The sequence below is a fragment of the Gekko japonicus genome, unplaced genomic scaffold (genome assembly GCF_001447785.1).
Source record: "Gekko japonicus isolate JY-2015 unplaced genomic scaffold, Gekko_japonicus_V1.1 scaffold3445, whole genome shotgun sequence".
In the NCBI taxonomy this organism is placed as follows: domain Eukaryota; kingdom Metazoa; phylum Chordata; class Lepidosauria; order Squamata; family Gekkonidae; genus Gekko; species Gekko japonicus.
This window is the reverse complement of record NW_015162060.1, coordinates 36,268-45,069: the sequence shown is the minus strand read 5'-3', so window position 1 is coordinate 45,069 and position 8,802 is coordinate 36,268. Positions and strand designations below refer to the sequence as shown.

At 49.0% G+C, this 8,802-nt stretch overlaps 1 non-coding gene across 1 annotated transcript; it reads right to left on the bottom strand.

The window, feature by feature from the left end:
* Positions 1-4,706: 4,706 nt before the first annotated feature.
* TRNAS-GGA lies at positions 4,707-4,778 on the bottom strand. Its single transcript has one exon. It is a non-coding gene; the product is annotated as a tRNA-Ser (tRNA).
* Positions 4,779-8,802: the final 4,024 nt, after the last annotated feature.

Below are 8,802 nucleotides of genomic sequence, written 5' to 3'. Positions count from 1 at the left end.
CAACTCTATGATTCTATGAAGCAGGTGAGGCTTTCCTCATCACTCCACACTGGGAAAAGTTTCACCAGCTAGATTTTCTGTGTTGTTGAAAAGTATAGGAAGCATCTGGACCAGTGGAGGAAGTGGTATGCTTTACACCTGCTACACAGAGACGCCAATGCCATTGCAAACCAAAGCTTTCTGGGTAGTTGCTACGGTGTGCAGACAGCTGACTGGATCCCTTGGCTCTCTGGATAGCAGATAGTAGCGGCTGCCTTCCATATATCCTGCTCAGTGGATGGTTGCACAAGAGAAAAGCATATTGCTTGCCACAGACTCAAAATGGTTGTGGAAAAAGAGCCCATGTATGTGATGACAGCAATGTTTTTTGGGCGGTATGCAAAATCCTCACTTGGAATTGATGGTTTCCAAAATTCTCTGGTGGGACATGCCAGTTGCCAGATCCCATGGGGGGGGGGGAAGCTCATTGTCACTGTCTGTTCTTCATCCCATTGTGAGGAAATTTTCGCTCTGCACAAAACAAATGTGCCTCTTTTCAGTTGGTGAATGCTGAAGGCTGCATTTAAATCAGGCTTACCAGAACCGTTAGTGATTCAATCTTTGACTCCCTTTCCAACACCATCAGGACACAATTATGATAAATTATTTTTTTCTTTCATAGAAGAATGCCCATGGAAGAATGCATATTTTAAAAGGCCAAATCACCAACAGGGAAAAGGGTGTAAAATGGAGCTCTGTTGCTGAGTGGAAGAGTGGCTCACGCAGCAGGTTTCAAAACAACAAGCCTGAAATACTCTCTGCCAAGTTGCTATGGTCGAGCAGATGGTCTGACCCCATGCACACTGCATCCTGGGGACCTCTTTCCCAGGCAGGACTCGCTTCCTCATAAGCTGTACCATACCAAACCTCTGGGACAGAAAAATTAGGGAAAAAAGGTCTCACCCTTAAGCTTAGGTTTGGTTCCCTCCAAACTCTGGTGCGGTGGAGTACTTTTTCCTCCTGAAGGTTTCTTAGCTTTTCTCTCAGGCATCTTAAGAACTGGGTGTTTCTCTCCCAAGTCCAGCAAGCCCAGCTAGAGAACTGATCCTAGCTGACTATAAAGGCCTTCTAAAACAATGGGGCAAATGCCACACGCGGGGGTGAGGTCAGCAGCATCCAAGACAACACTGCCCCATTCTGTTGTTGTCCATAGCGACCACTTGCCAAGGGACTGCTGGGAAATCGCGGCTCACTTGAGGGTTGCCAACCAGTGTTCCCTCTAAGCTGAGGTAGCGTGAGCTAAGCTCACAGTTTTTTTAGCCTCTGGCTCACAGATTTTTGTCTTCACTCGGGAAGGATGGCTCCAGAGCAAACTAACCTATGCGGTAGCCAAATCGCTCACAAAGCGGAATTTTTGCTCACTAGACACCACAGCCTAGAGGGAGCACTGTTGCCAACTGTCGGGGGGGGGGATGTGTTGTCCCTTTAACAGAGGCTTCATGGGATATCATGTACCAGGTAATGGTATTCATGCCATGGAAACCTTCAGTGGCCCATTTCCACACATAAAGCATCTATTAAAGGAATAGGACATTTTTCTCCAGGCCTGTTGGCAAAACTTCTGGTGATCTGGGATGCTGAGGGTCCATTTCAGTACCTCAAGTAGCAGAGAATTATGGGGAAAGCTAACAGGCCAGAAGAAGAAGAATGCTCTTCACAGAATTGCCAGCTTTAACTAGTGGATTTTGTTTCACTTATGGTGGCCAACTCCGCCCTGGGAAATTACTGACGATTTGGGGTTGGTGCCTAGGGAGGGGGGAGTTTAAGGAGGAGGGGGGAGCTCAGCAGAGATGTGCTGCCTTAGAATTCACCCTTCAAAGTTTTAATTTTCTCCAGGAAAAATGATCTCTGTAGTCTGAATATCAGTTGTCATTCTAGGAGGTCTCCAAGTCCCACCTGGAGGTTGGCAACCCTACCTCCCCAGGATTATAGCGCTCTAAATAGGGTGCCCCTTTTTCAAAGGACACTTTTCTTTTTGAGACCTGTCCTCGAAATATCCAGGGTCTTTTTTAGCAAACCTTTGAAGTTCAACAAGACAGTTGTGTAACATCTGATTCCACCTTGTGGCCCCAACAGATTTATATTGATGCTACCAGATTTATATTGATGCTACCAGATAAGCATATGGAGCAGAGGTCCATCAGTGGCTATTAGCCACAAGGTATAGATAGGGACTCTGGGGCAAGTGATGCTCTGTCTTCTTGGTGCTTGGGGGGGGGTCAACAGTGGGAGGGCTTCTAATGTCCTGGCCCCACTGGTGGACCTCCTGATGGCACTGGTATTTCTGGCCCACTGTGTGATACAGAGTGTTGGACTGGATGGGCCTTTGGCCTGATCCAACATTGGCATCTCTTATGTTCTTATGTTCTTATGTTCAGTTTTATTGTTTATTGTTTTTATGATTTTAATTGTGATTTTATTGTAACGAGTCTTTGACTTGATTTGTTGTGATCTGGCCCTGAGCCCGTTTGGGGAGGGTGGAATAAAAATCCCAAAATAAATTTAAAAACAAATAAAATAAAATAACAAATTTGAGTCCAGTGGCAATTTGATGAAGAAGAATTTGAAGAAGTATCGAAAAAAGTGTGCACGCACACAAAAGCTTATACCAGCTTTGTTGGTCTTCAAGGTGCCAGTGGACTCAAACTTTGTTCTGCTGCTTCAGACCAACACGGCTACTCGCCCGAAGATAGACGTGTGTAAGAAACATACTAAACTGAAAGTGTTACAGAAATAGCAAGTCGTATTACTAAACAATGAATGTTTAATACATTTATGCAGGGCTATTTTTGGGCAGGAACGCGGAGGAATGGAGTTCCGGCTGGCTTCAGAGTTGGCCACGCCCACTACAGCCTCTGTGTGTGTGGCTACAGAAGGAAGGCCTGGAGAGCGACCCCCCGCTGGCGACTCTGAGGCGGGTGGGCCAGGGGAGGCCCTGGAAGGATCGGGGACATTTAAATGCCTCCCCGTGCCTTCCCTGGCCTGTCCAAGGGCCGGCTTGCCTGGGCTTCCTGCAGCTGCAGGGCACCCAGGCAAGCCAAGGAAAGGCAAACTGCCTTCCCTTCCCTTCAAGGGGGGGATTGCCCGGGCACCCTGCAGCCACAGAGCACCCGGGCAAGCCAAGGGAAGGCACGGGGTGTGGCCTAATATGCTAATGAGCTATGCTGTCAGGGGTGTGGCCTAATATGTTAACGAGTTTCTGCTGATGGGTGTGGCCTATTATGCTAATGAATTCCTGCAGGGCTTTTTCTACCAAAAAGCCCTGCATTTATGTAATATCATCAACATAAGTATGCACACACACACCATCTTTAATCACCATGTATGAGGCCCATGCATTGTTTGTTAGGGTTGCCAGCTCTGGATGGGGAAATACCTGGAGATTTGGGGGGTGGAGCCTGAGGACAGCAGGGTTCGGGGAGGGACTTCAGTGGGGTACAATGCCACAGAGTCCACTTTCCAGAGTTGCCGTTTTCTCCCGGGGAACTGATCTCTGTCATCTGGAGATAACTTCTTTTGTTTTGCTCTCATTGGTTAGCTCTTAGGTCATATTGGATACATCCACTTCTGTCCAAATAACACCTTCCACTGAAGCTGTGGGTGACCTCACATCTGCTGTCAGACATCGATCCGATAATTACCACTTCAGTAGCAAAATATTTAGTTATTTTAATAGCGTTTAAGCGTAAATAATTGCTATTATGGTAAGGTCTGCATTTTGGGTTCTGTTTTATATTTTAAATCTTTTATACTGCTTATATTTTAACTGGATTTGAATGTATAGTTTTAAATTTTCGCTTTGGTATTTTATATGTATGTTGTATATTGTGGATGTGCTTGAGACTATTGGTCATATGAGCGGAAATAAACTAACTATAAAAACTCTGATGACTCATGAGAGATTTGTAGGGATGGTAAGAGAGGGTTTCCATGTTACAAGTTTATACCAGGCCCAAAGAAACGATGCTTAGATCATGACCATATACACATCTGGGAAACTTTAAAGGGCTGCAGCTTTCATACAGAATCACAGAGTTGGAAGGGTCCCTACAGGCGATCTAGTCCAACCCCCCCTGCTCAATACAGGATCAGCCTAGAGCATCCCTCACATGTGTCCGTCCAGCCACTGCTTAAAGACTGCCAAGGAGGGGGAGCTCACCACCTCCAGAGGCAGCTGGTTCCTCTGCTGCACAACTCTTACTGTCAAGAAGTTTTTCCTAATATCTAGCCGGTACCTTCCCACCCTTAATTTAAACTCATGATTGCAAGTCCTCTCCTTTGCTGCCAACAGGAACAGCTCCCTGACCTCCTCTAAGGGACAGCCCTTCAGATAATTCAAGAGAGCAATACTGTCCTCCTTCAACCTCCTCTTCTCCAGACTGAACATTCCCAAGTTCCTCAGCCTTTCCTCACAGGGCTTGGTCTCCAGGCCCCCAATCATCTTCGTCACTCTCCTCTGCTCCCGCTCCATTCTGTCCACATTTCTTTTAAAAGTGAGGCCTCCAGAACTGCACACAATACTCCAGGTGTGGCCTGAACAATGTACAGGGGGACTATGACATATTGCGATTTGGATGTTATGCCTCTGTTGATACACCCCAAGATTGCATTAGCCCTTTTTGTCGCCGCATCACACTGGCTGCTCATATTGTCTGGTCCTTTTTAACTGGAGATGCCAGGGATTGAACCTGGGACCTTCTGCATTCCAAGCAGATGCTCTGCCACTGAGACATAACCCCTTCCCATGGCTAGTGCTTTCTTGTTTAAACTAAACCTAGTAGCACTGGGATTTTCCACCACACAGGGAAGCTGGAAGGTAGGGGTGTGCATTTGCCTATATCCAAACCAAATAAATATCAAAAAATACCTGGTATTTTGGGGGTATTTTTTAAGCTGAATACAGATCAGAAAATCTGATTTGGCTACTGGTATAGCTGATCCCAAATAAAGCTTAATTTTTTCAGTCCCCCCCCAGGTATATTTAGCTATACCGAATAGCTGATGGTGGAGAGGTTTAAAGGGTGGAGGAGGCATTGCCGTTTGGGGTGACAGCGAGGTCCAAGGTCCGCAGCGGCAGAACCTCTCCCGAGGAAGGGATGTGGGAGCAACTGCAGGCAACTAACCAAATCATTATGAATATGCAGCATACACTGAATGAGGTGCTGGGAGCGTTGCCAGAGCTGATGAGGAGAACCTACAAAGAGATGGAGGAACACAGGCAGAGGGAGTATGAGGCAATCAGAGACCGAGGCCGACCGGCTCCCGTACTGCCACCGGTGGATCAAGCCCCCCCCCCGGCCAGCAACCTCCTGGACAGCAGCCACCGGCTCCCCAGCTACCGCCTCCCCAACTGCCGGGACCCCAGCTCCCACCGCAACTGGGACTCCCACCGCCAGCGCCACGCTCGGCTAGCCCTAGACCGCAGCCACTGCCGCGAGCCAAGGACCTGATCGAAGCAACGTTCGATGGGAATCCGGAGGAGTTACCCTACTTTGTGGTGAGGGTGCAGAAATTCTTGGAAAAGTCGGGACACCTCTTCCCTGACGACAGCAGCAGGATCGATGTGGTAGCGACTTGCTTGAAAGGGGCGGCTGCATCTTGGTATGTCAGTTTACATACTACTAGGGGCCCTGAACTCAGAGACATGTATTCTTTTATGTGGGCCTTAAGACGCCAATTCGAGGACTTGAAAGCTGCCCCGAGAGCTCGAGCCTACCTTAGAACCCTGAGACAAGGAAAGAAGACAGTGAGGGAGTTCAACTCAGCGGAGTTCAAACTCCATGCCGCCAAGCTGGCGAATTGGCCAGACCACATTCTGGCCAAAATGTTCCGCGTTGGGCTGAACCAAGAAATCAGGGAGACGGTGTTGCGATCAGTGGATCCCGTCTCCTTTTTGGCATGGATCCAAGAAGCCGAAAGCGCGGAGAACCGCTTGCATACTCTACGACTGGACGTAGCCATGGCAGGAGGAAGGGTGACCCCACAGACTCCGAAGCCGAAGTCCTACCGGCAACCCGACTTACAGAGGGAGCAGCGGATGAGGCAAGGTCTTTGCCTCAAATGCGGGGGAAAGGGCCACTTCGCAGCCGAATGTGGGCAGAAGGCTCCACGCGACAAGCAAGAAACCCTCAACCCCTGCCGGACTCCGAAGAAGAAAGCGGTGGGGAAACCCAAATTCGCCAAGGCCCTCCAGGCTTCACTGGAAGAAGACGAAGGAGACACCAGTGATGCTGACCAAGAGCCGGCGGGAAACGATCGGGTCTTGTTGTAGAGGGTGCGCAACAGCAGGACCCTCCTATGGAGGTGCCAAAAGTGGTGAGCGAAACCCCATCCTTGTTCTTTTTGACTGTATCTTTAATGAACCCCATCCTGGGAACTCATGTGCGTGTAAAAGCGCTAGTTGACTCTGGGTGTGGGAGAGACTTAATCAGCTCGTCGGTGGTAGCGGGACTTGAAGCGGGTGTAAAACGTCTAAAAGACCCGCTCTTATTTACCCAGATGGATGGGTCTCCCATGAAAGAGCCATGTCTGTATGAAACTATGCCACTTAGAATGGGGGCAGGAGAGCATTGGGAGGATAGGAGCTTTATAGTGACCCCAACGGCAAGATTTTCTTTGGTTCTGGGGGCGCCCTGGCTCTGCCGACATGATCCCTATATCTTTTGGGAAGAGGGGAAAGTAGACTTTATTTCGCCCAAATGCTCGACCCATCTCTGGATACCAGAGTGGGGAACCTGCCCCACGAAGGAATTCCCAGTAGCCTTACTCACACGAGAAGAGATCTTATCTATTCCCCCTGAATATAGAGACTTAAAAGCTACTTTTGGGAAAGAGGAGGCAGACGAGCTACCCCCCCATAGACATTCTGACTGCCGTATTGAACTGGTCTCAGGGGCTACGTTATCTAAAGGGAAAATCTATGCCATGGGGCCAGCGGAGAAAGAAGAGTTGAGGAAGTTCATTGACAAAAACTTGGCATGGGGGTTCATCAGACCTGATTCCTCCCCCTTCGCTGCACCAGTGTTGTTTCGAAAGAAGAAGGATGGAGGGCTGAGACTCTGCATGGATTACCGCTTGAATGCAGTGTCAGCCACCAATGCCTACCCAATGCCGCTAATTAAAGACTTGTTAGCAGAGGCGGCCAAAGGAAAGATTTTCTCCAAACTTGACTTGAGAGACGCTTATTTCTGGGTGCGCATAAAGGAAGGGGATGAGGCGAAGACCGCCTTCAATACTCCATTGGGGCAGTTCGAGTATCTGGTAATGCCCTTCGGTCTTCAGGGGGCTCCCGGGGTCTTCATGAACTTGATTAATGAAGTCCTACACAAACACTTGTTTAAGGGGGTGCTTGTTTACTTGGATGATTTATTTATTTATTCAACTTGATATACCGCCCTAACCCCCGTAGGGGTCTCTGGGCGGTTTACATGAAGGGTGCTAGTCACAATTTTAACCCTAACTGAGGTTATCCTTATCTACTCCCCCGATCTCGCCTACCACGTGAAATTGGTGAGGGAGGTCTTGACAATGTTGCACAAGCACAAACTGTTCGCAAAACTTTCCAAGTGTGAATTCCATAAAACTCACATTGACTTCTTGGGTTATCGTATATCCGCAGCGGGGCTGGAGATGGACCCAGGGAAGGTCCGAGATGTTTTGGGGTGGGAGGCGCCCCGAACCCGAAGGCAGTTACAAGCCTTCTTAGGATTCGCCAATTTTTACAGATCCTTTCTAAAAAACTTTGCACAAGTTAGCCTTCCCTTGACTGACTTATTAAAAACAAAAGGGAAGGGCCCAGATGCCACAAAGCCGGGGGCTAAACTGGCATGGTCTGCAGAATGCCAGGAGGCATTCGAGCGCTTGAAAGCCCTTTTCACGTCTGAGCCCGTCTTGGCTCACCCTGATGAAACGAAAAAATTCATTGTTCAAACTGACGCATCTGATGTGGCTATGGGGGGGCATTTTGCAGGAAGGGGAGGATGGGCTATTGCACCCTTGGCGTATGTCTCCACAAAGTTCACCGATTCTGAAAGACATTGGTCTGTGTGGGAAAAGGAAGTGGGCGCAATAAAGCTGGCTTTGTCTACGTGGAGGCATTGGCTTGAGGGTGCCAGGGTGCCGTTCGAGGTTTGGACTGATCATAAAAACTTAGAGACTCTTAAAACGCCACGGAGCCTGAATGCCAAACAGCTGCGGTGGGCTGATTTTTTCTCTAAGTTCCAGTTCACCCTCCATCATTTCCCTGGAACAGCTAACTCGTTAGCAGATGGTTTGTCACGCCTCCCACAACACGCCAGTCAACGAGACGTCATACTGGACTCAGTTTTCACGCCTGCCCAATTGGGGGGGGCAGTCACAACACGCAGCCAAGCGGCCAAACTTCCCTCGGCACTGCCAACAGCCCCGCCTCCTACTACCCCGTCACCCTGGGAAACTCAGTTCATCTCGGCGTTTACTGACGGGGATAAGGAACTAGTGGAGGGGGTGGAGGAATGCCAACAGGGTCCAAATGGTTGCTGGTACAAGGAGGGGAGGCTGTACGTTCCAATCTCCCTGCGGGGGGAGATCATGAAGTTGGCCCATTGTTCAAAACTGGCGGGTCACTTTGGGTTCCTCAAGTCACTCCAATTGCTACAAAGACAATTTTGGTGGCCGCGCATGCGAAAGGACATATCGACGTTTGTGCAATCCTGTCAAACTTGTGCTATGAGCAAACCAGGGGGGGGACTCCTGGGCTATTACAACCCCTCCCTACCCCAAATC